General features: G+C 28.3%; 1 pseudogene; it reads right to left on the bottom strand.

Moving 5' to 3' along the window:
* Positions 1 to 5,439: 5,439 nt before the first annotated feature.
* On the bottom strand, positions 5,440 to 6,698 carry LOC121172984 (uncharacterized; annotated as a pseudogene).
* Between the last annotated feature and the right edge of the window lie 7,661 nt (positions 6,699 to 14,359).

Genomic DNA, 14,359 nt, shown 5'->3' with positions numbered 1-14,359 from the left:
TGCAAGTGCAAGTTGCTAGCTAGTGTAAATGAGGTTGTTGAAAGTTGGAAACGAATAATAATGAGGAATGAAGAGGAGCCCTATCTTACAGAAACTTCAATTGTTTCCACGTGACCATCTCCTCCCTCGTGCTCTTAGGTTACTTGTTTTCACCCTATTCATTTATGTTTTTTCTGAACAGTACCATATTTGTGTGAACTAATTACATATTGATTTTGGTGATATCTAAATTTTTTTGACTGACCACTTAGTTGGATCTTTCTTTCTTATCTTACTTAAAAAGATGGAATTTAATATTGTTCGTTAAGGTGATGACTTACGTTTTGTTTGGTTTAAGATAAAAAGTTAATTAAAGTAAAGGGAGAGAAGAGTTAGAAATAAAACGATTTTTAAATTATTTAATAAGAGAGAAAAAAAATTAAAAAAAGTTTTATTTTCTCTTAATTGATTGTATAAATAATATAAATATTTTTAATTAAAAAGCGTATAAAAAAAATGGTATTCTTATCTCACACTTCTTTCCACTTTTCCATCCGAAAAGTTGAGATTGCAAAAATAGTTGATTTCATTCATCTTCTATCCAAATTTTCATTTATCTTCTCTTTTCACATTTCATCCAATTCCAAATCTAGGATCTGTGACCGATCGATCTCAACAGAAACTCATTCTATCTTAATTTTAATGTCCTGGACCCTGCAACCATGCGGAGGACTTTTCTCCCATATGCATAAATTGAGACAAGGGAACGAATAAAGAAACCAGCCTGATTTCAATTGGGTGCAAAATTTGAAATTGTGTCTAAGAACTTAATCTAAGTCGTGTGTGAGCATGCAGTACAACGTTACAACTTAACAATGACGGACTCCACCCATCCTTCTTTTTATTATGTCAATCCCACCCATCCCTCTTGATTGATAGGAGATGAGATAGAATAAGAGAAATGAGATATGAATAGGGGTGGAAATGAGTCAAGCCAAGTCAAAGCTTTATTAGGTTTGAGTTTGGCTTGAGTTGGACACGTAAGGCTTAAGCTTGGCTCATTATCTATCATATACTTTTTTTTAAGGCTCGGCTTACATAAAAGTCTGGCTTGATCCACAAGTCTATTTAAAAGTTCGCCTAAAGACGTCTTTGATTAATTAATTATTTTAAAACCTAGTGAAATACTAACTAAAAAATGAAACTTATAAAATTTCCTATAAGTAATGTATAAATCCAAAAATAATTGATATACAAAATCATATTGAATTTAAGTCGTTAAAGCACAAAGCATATAAAAAAAAATAAAAAGAGCATAATATCAAAAAATGTATGAAGTAGAGATGATTTGCAGAAAATGAATTTTATTCTACATGAACAGTGTGCATGAACAGTAATAAAAACTGGAATTCTAAAATCTTAGAATTATTCTTCTCTCCGAACAAAAACTTCCTAAACTAAAACCTTGGTGCTGATATATAGGTCCTCAGCCCCAAAGCTTACAAATCTATTAAGTCCAAGCCCATAAATGAATAAAATAAAATAAAATCTGGACAAGATAAGATGGGATGAAATAAAATCTGGAGGAAATAAAATCTAGATAGAATAAAATCTGGATAAAATAAAGTTATTATTATTATTATTATTATTATTATTATTATTAGTTAAACAAACCGGCTTGTTAAGCTTAACAAGCTTTTTTTATGGTTTGAGTTTGACCTTTTTATCTAAAAAGGCTTTTTAAAAAGCTTGAACTTGTCCTTTATAATAAACAAGTCAAGCCGAGTCAAGCCTTACATAGGTTGAGCCGAAGACCCTCAACAAGCTGTTCGGCTCAATGAGAGAGGAGAGAAAATTAAGTATTTTTATGTGAAACAAGGAAACAGAGAGAAAATGAGCAGAGGATAAATAATTGAATTTTAAATATAAATATTAAATTATTATATTGTCTCAAAATAGATTTGCATCAAGTATTAAATGTCTTATTTTTATTAACAAATTATAATTAATTAGTTAGAGATTATCTTAAACGATAACACATTTCAATTAAAAAATAATTGTGTTTATGTTAACAATTACTTTTTAAATTTGCTAAATAGTAATTACACATTTTTTTTTAAATTGGAGTAAGTAAGCCATAAATAAAATTATCTTAAAGTAGACGATTATACTTACTAATGTATTTCAACTAAAACACAAATTAGTGTATGTTAGCAAATATATATATATATATATATATAACATTATCCTAATATTTATTAACATGAAAGGATGCAAATCCGTTTTATTAATTATTCAAGCTTAAATCAGTGACAAAAGCGCACATATTTCTACGTTTGGACAGTGTTTGATAGAGCATCTCCCTTTAATAAGTTTTATTGGCATATGGTGTTTTAGGTTGCTCTACTGCCGGTTTGGATAATCAGTGACAATAGTGATCTTTAAGTTTTTTTTTTTCAGCAATAGCAATTTCATTAAAGCATCAGAGGTGCTGTGGAAACAGTAATCATTAAGTTAATTCTTTAAATGTGACTTTTAAATAATTATCACAAGAATTATCAATGATAATTTTAACAATTCAATACTGAATAAGACTATAAAAAATTGACTAGTCTCTGAAATTTAGGAAAAATTCAGTTTTAGTCTCCTAAATTTTGAGAAAAATACTTATTTTAATCTCTTAATTTTTTTATAAAAAAATACGATTTCAGTTTTTTTTAATGGAACGTTGTTAGTTCTTAAATATTAAATTCGAGGGATTATTTTTTTTTTCAAAAATCTTTTTTAGTTTCTAAACAGTAAATTTGTGGTCCGCATTAAAATTGTCAGTTAATATACAGATTTGTCTTTGTGTGGATTTTTTTTAAAAAAATTATATGAAATGTTTTAGCATGTTTTGTCTAACTTAGACACTTGATAAGAAACTTCACAATAGGTGTTCTATCTTAAAATTACTCAAATTAGATATGCTTAACGGTAGAGTTTTCAAACGACGAAATATTCAAAAGTAGGTACATTCAACATTATGTTTTAGTGATTGTATTAGTAAGTAAATTGTCCCTGTCCTATAGGCTATAGTCATAGTGACATTTACATGGCAATATTGATTAATTCCCTTGTGATTTGTGGTTCCATGTTGAATTAGTTGTGGTGTCATTGCCCTTCCCCTCTTGTCATCTCGTTATTGGATAGCACTATTGTCGGTTGACAGTAGCTAGGTTTACATTAATGCCACACAAAGGACAACAACAACGTACTTGACACAATATTCATACACTATTTCGACTTTTTTATTATTATTATTATTAAATAAAAACAATTTTCAAGCAATGAAAACAGAAAATAAAAACAAAAAATAAAAATGAAAACCGTTTGACCCCTAATTATTCTTAAATTATTGAATGAAACGTATGCCAAATTGATGTGGATAACCCCCGAAAAGGACAACAAAGACGTACTTTGCTCGATACTGATACATTGTATAAAATAGTGAGACAGAAAATTATTGATTTATCTAAAATTGGTGATGATTATTAAGATAATATCAGGATATTCAATAATTTGTTCATTCAACGCAGTAGGCATTTTCAGTTTACAACTTACATAAATTTGTACAGAAAAAAAAATATTAAATAAATTACATTAATTGTTGAATTTTATTTTGAACGCCTTTCTGAAGATTCATTAACTTCCATTCTGGCACCAGAAATCATTATAAATGCTATCCTTTAATACTTAGCTGTGCGCTTTATGTAACAATACGATTTCTATTATTATTATTATTATTATTATTATTATTATTATTATTATTATTATTATTATTATATTTTTGCCTATTTTTGGAAATATATTTCTATTTTCAAAATAATATACTTTTTATTTTAATTATATATTTTAAGTTTAATTACTCCGCACTCTGCTTTTACTAAAATTTTTAATTAGTTCTCTAAATTTTTTTAAGTAAGTTTGGATTCTAGAACTTTACATTAAATTCATCTAACTCAATTCACAAGCATCCTCTGAATATATCATTATTTAAAGTATTCAGTAAAAAAAACAAGTCTTATTTAAAGTACTGCCATTTTTTATTATTTTTAAAGAGCCCTCTTACCTATGTTGTATTTAGAATTAGATTCCCATATAACGTGACAAACACAAACGTTCTCGAGTAGGATCATGTCCAACTACACTTATTAACTTGTCATAGATTTATATTAGTAAGGCTCAACATAATTGATGAATGACTAGAATTTTTAAGCAAATAGATAGGGGTTCAATTTTTTTATCATGCATGTGAAGAAGATTTCATTGAAAAATATAATTTATTTCAATAATCTATAGGTATTAAAAATTAGTTTCATAATTTTTTACCATGAAAATATTCTTTTAGGGGAAAAAAATGCTTGCTATCATAGTCCAATTCAAACAATTATTTTCGTTGTGTTTTTCTTGTTTTATTACTAGTGACTAGTTTACTACATTATAAAGGTACAAGTGGGGTCCTTAGGTCAACAGTGCGTGACGCAAAAACGTGGGCATTAGAATTTGTAGGATGGAGAAATACAGACGAGCTGATAGCTAAGGCAATCGCTTCCTGCATCCTAATCCAAAATGTAATTTACATCTCAAATTAGTGATTTTGAAATATAAAAAATTACATTTTGAATAATATTTCAGAAAGGTTAATCTTGAATATAAAATTATATTTTGGATTAAACTTTCCATAAGATTAAAAAAAAGTGCAGGAAACAATTATGGTTTTAGGAAGCAATTGCTGATAGCTAATTTAACATCTATGAATTGCTCAACTAAAGAATGAGCTTTCCAAAATTAGACCAGCCCAAACCATTTAATGGGCCAAGACAAGCTATGTTTCGGCATCGGGCTAGCCCATTCCCTTTCCCTTTTCAAATTCTGGCTTATCATTTCGTCACCAGAACACAACGAAACACAACGACAGACAAAACTTCTTGCACTTTCACTATTACTTCATGTACTTTTCATTACATTATGAAAAACTCATTCAAAAATGTAATTCGTATTTTAGAATAAGCTTTCCATAATACAATAGAAAATAAAGGAAGCAAGCAACAGCCACAATGGCATTATGCAATGAATAAAAACGATAGTGTATATATAAAAAAAATTCTATTATATTACTGTAGTTCCTAAACTTAACTGTTTAGTTGTCACTATAATATTTAAAATTATAGTAATGATATCACTGAACCAACTTGTATGAAAAATGCCTCACTTTACTGTTCAATAGGAACAAAGAGCTAGAGGAGTTGGAAATTTAAAATAAAGAATTAATTCAAGTGCGCTAAGTCATTAATGCACGAGTGTGATATATTGATCTAGAAGGCCTTATTATAATGCCTTGCCACAATGTGTCCGTCAAAGGCTGCAAATTGATGCTATTTATTAGTACTACTTAATGTAATAGACAGCACAGGTACATAATTTTCTAGGGAGAGTCCTCAGTTTGAGGAGCATAATTAGAAATCATCAACATTTAGTGGGAACTGATTGTAATATCATGTACCTGGCCAAAGATTTCAATATTCGCTTGAGGATAGTACCAAAGGTGGAAGAACCTGAAAGAAGCAAAAGAGAAAGTATTCATGAATACCTAGCCAAACATATTTTCAAATTTCAATTGGGTGAGAGAAAAAAGGGTTTACTTCATAATTGGAACCTCAGCCAATGGGCAACCAAGCCCAACAATGCATGCCAAGGTGAAACCTGGCCATGTCCTATCCAAGTAAAACCATATGAGTCTGCTGCAGCAAATAAAATGTAGGCTTCAATCTTGTCCGCTATTCCGGCACTCAGTTCTATAAACAGCGCCAGCAATCTAGGACTGGATAACCCTATAAGGTTTAAATATCACTTTAATTTATGAAAATATCATGATTTTATTATTATTATTTTAATCTCTGTAAATATTTGATACATTTTTAGTTCTTAGACTCTAAAATGATATAGTCTTAGTTTGCTTATTACAAGTGTTTTTAATTTCTTAAGTAAGATATAAACCATGTCATTTTATTAAACTAAGGACTAAAATGAATAGTTTTTTTTATAAAAGGATTAAAATAAAAGAAATCATGATATTTTATTGCACTCAAATCATAATTAATCCCATATATATATATATATATATATATATATATATATATATATATATATATATATATATTATAAATACATACTTTTTCTGCATTCTCCATTTCATACTATAAACCTATAATGCAGTAGGTACTTACATTGGCGAGAGAATTGTCTTTGCTAAAGTTGCCTCTTGAACCCTGTTCGAGACCTTTTCGTCTAGGTAGAGTTGAAGCAAATCAACAGAGGAATAAAATAACCCCAGCAAGAAAGGAAGCTATAAATTTGGAGAAATAGATTAAAAATAAAAATTTGAGCTAATAATATGGTAATATGCAAAGTGCAAGTTGAAATTTAAAACCAACCCAAATGTTTGTGTGGAGTGGAACCTGACTCCTACAGCATCGAGAAGGGACCAAGTAAGAAGCCAGTGCCAAAAAGTGTAAGAGACACCGAAGGCCATGATGTTCTCAGGCTTGTTCGGCTCTGCTGTCTCTGAGCACAGTGAGGCTTAAGCAAACCGAATTTGCGTATTCTGGGGAGAGGATAACTGTTGTGGCGGAACCCTGAAGAAAGGAAGAGGAACCGCATGCAACAAGATATTGCATATTATCCCTCTTTGCGTATTCAGGGAAGGAAAGAAAGAAAATAATTGGATTAGTTTTTGAGACAGGAAAAGAGAAGGGATGTACATTTTCTTCACTTTAATTTTTATGCAAGGTTAGTGTAGATTTCTTTTTTACACAATCAAACAATACTCATGTTTCTTTGAACGATATTTGTTTATCATGTCATTTTCTTTTTGTTTTGGTAAAGTTATCATTTCAATTCAATGTTAAAGTTTAATTATTAAAATATTTTATTATAACAAAATAATTTAGCTTTTAAAAAAACATAAAATAATTTTTAAAAAAATATTTTCCCTTACTGCCTTCTATCATTGTTTATATAGCCCATTTTGTTAAATTTTAATCATTCTAATGAAAACAAATTATTTTTTAAAAATGACAATAAATTAGAGGAAATGAGTTCACACAAATTTCTCCTATTTTCTCTATTCCAACACTAACCATCTTAATTATTTTGAAAATATTACATTGATATTCTTTATACATTATATTAACTAATCCTCCTAATTAAGTTAATTGTTTGAAAAACATTATGTTGTGTCTTCTTAATAGGGAAGTGATTATAGTGGGTCAGTAAAAATATGTTAAGTCGTTTGATAGGACTTATGACTTAGCTTATATTAGACTAGGTTAGACCATGAATGTTTAAGAAATAAGTTAAGCTAGAACTTTTTATAAATACTTATTTAGTTAAATATGTTAGTGTTTAGTCTATTCAAAAAGTCTTTTAAACCTAATAAATGGATGTATTTAAATTAATATATATTTGTAATTATTTATAATATATTAAAATCATATATTTATGTAGCTTTTTAAATATTAAGCATGCTGATATAATAAAATCTAAGCCTATAAGTTTATTGAAAGAGTGTATCCTTCTATTTCCCAATTTGCATATCATTATATAATTAATAGTAGTCTAATTCTATTAATATACATTTTAAAAGTAAATTTGCACAACTTGATAATTATATTTGTGTACTTTACTCAATTTTAATTACTAAAAAAATATATTTAATTAAATATAATTTTCATAAATAATAAATTGTGATAATCTTATAATTATTAAAGAAATAAAAATATAAACATGAGTGACATGACAAATTTATAAATGAAAAATATTGATTTAGATTTAATTGAATCAGTTTTAGAAATCAAGTTTAAAATTTGATCTAATATTCTCTAACCCGCTAGTAATTAGATAGACTAATATCAAAATAAATTCTTTCATTAAATAAATTATTAAATAAATATTCTTCCTCATGTAAATTTAACGAGATTTTACATTACTTTATCAATATTATAAATTAAATGACATATGTTTATAAGTATCCTAAATATATATTAACATTTAGAATATTTATTTTATAAATATCACGACCGATCTGCTTCTGTGCAGAATAAAGTTTATACATTACTGTAAATTACTAAAACCCACTGTTATATCTTAGATCCTCTAGCTAATTTATTTTTTCTTGGTTTCAACCAGTTTCTTCTATCTGGACAAAATTTAGGTTCTGTAACTTGGTTAAAATTACAGTTTATTTATTGAATTAGATACTCTAGTTTTGATTAATAAACAACGTATTACACCCGATTCTGTCCTCCCTGTCCCCGTTCACGACACTATGCACCTTAGATACGGTCTCTTTGGGCTGGTTCGTTTTCTGTTTCTTGGTGATCACCATTGTTTTATGGCTTGGTCCACCATACACTATGCTCCCTTTCTTTCTTAATCTCATTATCCTCTTCGTGGAGGTCAACACACAGACCCCAAATAAAAAATATATTAAAATTCTATCAACAGTTCTCTCCAATCATAATTTTATCAAAAGAACCAGGACAACGTTTTGTAACAGAAGAAAAGATTGATGAGAGCAATTATAGCCGCGCCAATAATGAGAGAAACATCAGAATAAATAATGTTGTTACTTGTTTGTAATGTAATGTGACTCTCGAATTGAAAAATATATAAATAAAACCAACTAGTTAATTTTAATGTAACACGGCTTGTATTTGTAACACATACAAGCATTCGGAATAGATGGCTTTGCACATTTTAGATTACAAATAACTTAAGTCAGAAATCTTCATTTGCAGGCCTCCTGAGTTATTTTAAAAAATATTAGTTAGTTAGTGAAAGAAAATTCAAATCAGATGACGCCACAAATTCCACAAAAAAGCTGTTGTAAGCTGCTCTTGATTCAACTTTGCACAAGAGTCCACTCAACAAGACACAACAGAAAGCCTCCAATGCTTGACTCATTTTTGTACACAAACTTCCTCTTTTTTACCCAAACGACAGAGTATTTGGCTTTTGCTTCTCATTGTCATATTCCAAGCTAACCTTTCATATATCACATTTGTCTCTTAATTTTATTTTTTGCTGTCAATTCCATGTTGTCTTGTATTGCCCTTGTATACTCTGCTTCAATATTGCAGGCGCTTGTATGGTAAAAAGAAAACTTTTTTTAATATGCATTTAGCATCTGTACATGAATAGTTGAATTACTTATCATAGGGAACAATGGATCCAACTCAAGCTGTGTAAACACTCAAGAACCTGAATTTTGTTTAATTTATAAAACACAGCTTCGGTTCCCTTAAAAATCTTATTTTGCTCTCTAAACATTTTATTCTAATTCGGCATGTGTATCTAACATTTTATGAGTTTATTAGTATTTTTTTTTGTATTTTCAATGTAATTTCTTTTACACTATTAATTAATTACAAAAATTAACAAATTTACTATACAAGATAATCTGTAACTAATAGTAATAATAATATAATTTTTATACACTGTTAGTTTATTTTAATTAAATTCACATTTTATTATTTGTTATACGAATTAAATTAGAATATACTTATAATATATAGAAGCTTATTCCAGTGTAATTTAATTATAAATTTTTATGATAAGATATATGATTTTTGTAATAATGGTTTAACAATTTAAAGTAAATTTTAATTAGTTGGGAATGTAAAAATTAAGTGTGTGAAGAGACACCTTTAGTATTTTACTATTATTACTCTTGAACAACAGGCATCTGTCAACAACTTCAATATAGCTATTTGCACAAACAGTAGTTGTCCATAAGCAACTGTCTCCATTTGTTGTTGTTTTCCACATCGTTATTCTTCAGACAAAAGTTAAGGTATTATATTATCAAATATTTCCCCCCTTTACAGACAGATAAATGAACTTCATTATTCATTATTCCTGATGACACATGTCGGCAGGACGGAGGGGGGAAGTGAATATATACATATTTTATAAGCTAATAATTGATAAAATGAATGAATTAGTATTTGCGAGACTTGTCATGCATGATACGTGATCATTAGAATGTGCAAGATTTTACTAAACACATATCTTTTTTTTTCTGCCGGAAGAAATTTTTGTTAGTATAATAATATCTACTTCTCGACCGAAATCTGAATCCAAGGCTAACAATCCGCCATGCCCTTCTTCAAGGTACATGTGAACAACAAGCTAGAACTTAAGCCAAGGACTACTCTTCATTAATTATCTTCAGTATCTAAGAGATTAATACTAAGCTTTTGTTAGTTCGAGAAAAGAGAGAAAATTTCAAATTGAAGCGAAACAATTGACTTTTTTTCCCTCTAAAAGTTAATTTCTCATTGCATTATTATTCGTGTTTCTTAAAATTATTAACTGAATGTTTATAAGACAAAATTGCCTTTATACTATAAAAGATACTAAACCCATAATTAGGACGCGATTTCATCTGTTCATTTATCCTACGTATTTAGAATTTAATTCATATGCATTAAGTAATTATTATAAAAATAATAAATTTAGATAATTAATGACAATTTCTAATTGTACATGATAATGGAAAAATCGCTTATATTTATTTTATAAAAGCCACACCTTTTTTTTTACAAGAAACAATTCTAATTGAATCAAATAAAGTAATTATAAACGAAAATTTTCCAAACAAATGTCAATCTAAAACTCTAACTGAAGATTACTAGCTAGAATACTTTCATGTCAATGACTCTATTCACTGGTATTTTACTATCAGCACATTAAAATTAAATTATTTTTCACATGATACTTAATGATTATATTCATTAAATAATATATTTTGTTGGTAAACATCTTGGGACATCCAAATGACTATGAGTTGAAAATAGATATTAAAAAAGAGAGGCTTGATACCCCACCCCAGATATATATACCCAGAAAATAATAGAAGAGGACCAAAATTAAATAGTGAGAAGGAGCATGGTAGCGACCAGATAAGGGTGGAGCACACTACCAACTGCAACTGCAACCGGAAGGGGGTGGCAGGTTGCATATATAATTAATATATGATTGGAGATGAAAAAGGCGTTTTTGTCCCAATCATTTCGGCAGATAACATGTTCTTCATTATCTAATGGCTAGATTTTTAAAACCATTTTCGTAATTAACTAACTGCATTAAGAATATAGTAGTATAATATATCACTGCGCCATCGTCGTTATCATCGTCATCATCAAAATGCCACCCCACTTGATGGCCATTATCAGTATATTCTACCTACCATTGCAAGTAGCAGAGTAATTCACGTCAACACCTGCAGCATATTCCTCAATTTTAAAATTATTTAATGAATTTCTTAAATAACCAATTCTTGCGGGTGGGGTAGCCAGGAGTATTCAGGAGTCAAAGACCTTGTCTTTACCAACGTTATACATTTATTTCATATAATTAATATAATAATCTAATAGACCTCCTCCCGTAACTTACGCAGAATCATTGCTCATCAGGTGGCTAATGCCACATGGCAAAATGTTCGCGTCTGTCACCGATTCCACACAAATTTCATCAAACTTTTCTTCTTTCTTTCTATTATATTGCTTGTGTATGAGAGACATATTTCAAATTGTTTTGATCATTTTATCAATTTGAATTTGACTTTGGTCAGCATTAATGAGGTGAAGCATAAACATGCATGTATATCATTTCACTCAAATCTGCAGATGCGGGAGAACAATAGTACTGGGCAAAAAGTCTTGATTCTAATAGCATCTTAAGGGAGATGAGGTGCTAGTGTCAATTGACCTTATTAAGCGTGTACTTTTTCTGTAGTCCGCATTAGCGAAAATGTTTAATTAGAGCATGTGAAGCATCTGCTTATTGATCAGCTGCTTAAATATTTTTGTTGGGCCGGTGTGTGTATTTTTATTAAATAATAATAAAAATGCTAGGGGTGGTGAATGTAAGGTTATGAGGTTTAATTTTTTTCACGAGTCTTGTGAGGTTATTTATTGGGTCTATTTAGTACAATTTTTAAAAGTATTGGATTAAAAAGGTTATGAATATAATTAATGCGTAATATCAATCAATAGTCTCATTACTTATTGAATATTCATGGCTTAATAAAACAGCTTATTAAATAGTATTAATTGTAATATACTGCATATTCATACATTACAATATTATAGTAGTATATTTGTAGTTTTGTAAATACTACGAACATGTTGCCTTCATTTATTGCATGAATATTATGAGTGGATTTCTAGTTCGAGGTGTTAGTTTTACTAAAGTTTATTAATATATGAATTGATGGTATAAATATTAAATTTATAATGTACTCAAATTTCTTACTACATATTGATTATCTGAATGAAAGAGATATAAAGTTTTATTATTTTACTAGAAGATATGATATTATATATTATCAACACTGTTCCATCAAATTAAAACATATAACAAATGAATTAAATGAGCAATGTCTGTGGATGAGTTCAAAACCCAGAATTAGCATTACCATGGGCGATTATATATGAATATGATCTTGATTCTTGCAGGAGAAAAGATTAAATTAATATTGATTATGCCACTTTTTGAATGGGCCACCCAGTGGGAACATCCGTCTCGAAAAGGTGCCACATGGCATCTGTTGAATATTTCAACACTCACCCTACTGGGTGATCTTAGAAGGGCGGTTCATAATTATATGTACTTGTCATCCCTTCTCGTCCTTGCTTGCTTTCCACATTCAAGAAAGACTCCAGTCCCAGCATTTACCATTTACTATAAAGTATAAAATATAAGCAAAATGCTGATAAGGGTTCTTACGATACTTTTGTTAAAGAATTAATTTTTTATTAGAATATATAAAATTATATTATTTATTATTTTTTAGGCTTTCGTAGGATCTTCACATTAAATATTTTTTATTTTAATTCTTTAACTAATATTTTTAAGACACTGACCCTAAATATAATACAATGATAAGCTCAATGAAAATAAATGAAATATATGGATAAGATAAAAAAAATTGCATTATTATTTAATTAGGAATAGATATATAAATAAAAATAGTTAATTTTTAAAATAAATATTTTAAAAGTTATACTTAATTTACGCACTTTACATGGATTCTACATTGATGACAAAAAATCAATTTATAATTAACTTATTAGTAAGTTGTTATTTGATAAAATTATATTATTCTATAAATTCACGCATATCATTAAGTTATATTTATTCTATTAAGAATGTCTAGTTTAATTAGTTAAATAAAATGTGTTGTGAATTATTATAAATTTTTCGGTACATATATTTGATTCTTATGAATAAAAAAGTTTATATTTATTCTTAATACAACTATATTTTCATGTTTGGTTCTATAAAAATGTAGTACTAATTAATAAATAAGTTATTAACATCAATAATAATGTGAGAGTAAGAGAAATAGTGGCAGTAGAATGAGTATTTATAAAATTAAAAATAAAATAATTCAGTGACTTTACAATATATTCTCAAGAAAAATATAAATAAAGATGCAGTGTATAATAAATCCGCGAGTTGTTATTTGCATCAATGAAACAGAATGAGGTACAATTACTTATTATATATAGACATGAGCTTGCTTTATGAAAGAACAAAAAATTAAAAACAGAGAGAAATGGCTATAGGTTGATTGCTTTCCTTTAATGAAGTAAAATAATAATAAAACTTAACAAAAATAATTAATATATTGAATTTTACTTTATAATAGTTAATAAATTTACTTTATGCAACAAATTAATTGTCAAACACAAAATCCATTCACATTGAAATTACTTATTTATATTTTTGAAATGGTTGGAGTAATTAACTAAGATTAAGTTGTTTTTATGTTAGTTTTTTTTAAGACTACATATATATGTAAATGTTTTTCGAGGTGAACACATCCTATATTCATACCTTATAATTTTATAAATTTTAATATTTTTTTACCACTAAAAAGATATGTTAAAAAGAGGACCTTACTCTCACTCCTCTTTATACTAACTTGGTCTAAAAGTTGTTAAAAATAGACTTTATATAAAAGCTTGGCCATTAACTTTGTTCGAAAAAAACAGTGCGGGGGGAACATGGCCGACTCCAAAGAACATGGTCCAAATCTGACAAGCCACCACCTTCTCAATATAAAAATTAAATATGAATAAAGAAAATAAATTTGAACCTCTCACGGCCAACACTGCCTGGGCAACACCTGCTATATGTTTAAAGTTTGTATGATATACTTGTTGAGATCTATAATTAACCTTCTACTTCTCTCAAATTAAAATGGTTTCACTTTGAACCACAGAGGAACATGTTTCAACAAAAACAGCCTGAGAGAATAAGGATACCC

This window comes from Glycine max, chromosome 10 (genome assembly GCF_000004515.6).
Source record: "Glycine max cultivar Williams 82 chromosome 10, Glycine_max_v4.0, whole genome shotgun sequence".
Lineage (NCBI taxonomy): Eukaryota > Viridiplantae > Streptophyta > Magnoliopsida > Fabales > Fabaceae > Glycine > Glycine max.
Note: the sequence above shows the minus strand (reverse complement) of the source record. Positions and strands in the feature narration are given on the sequence as shown.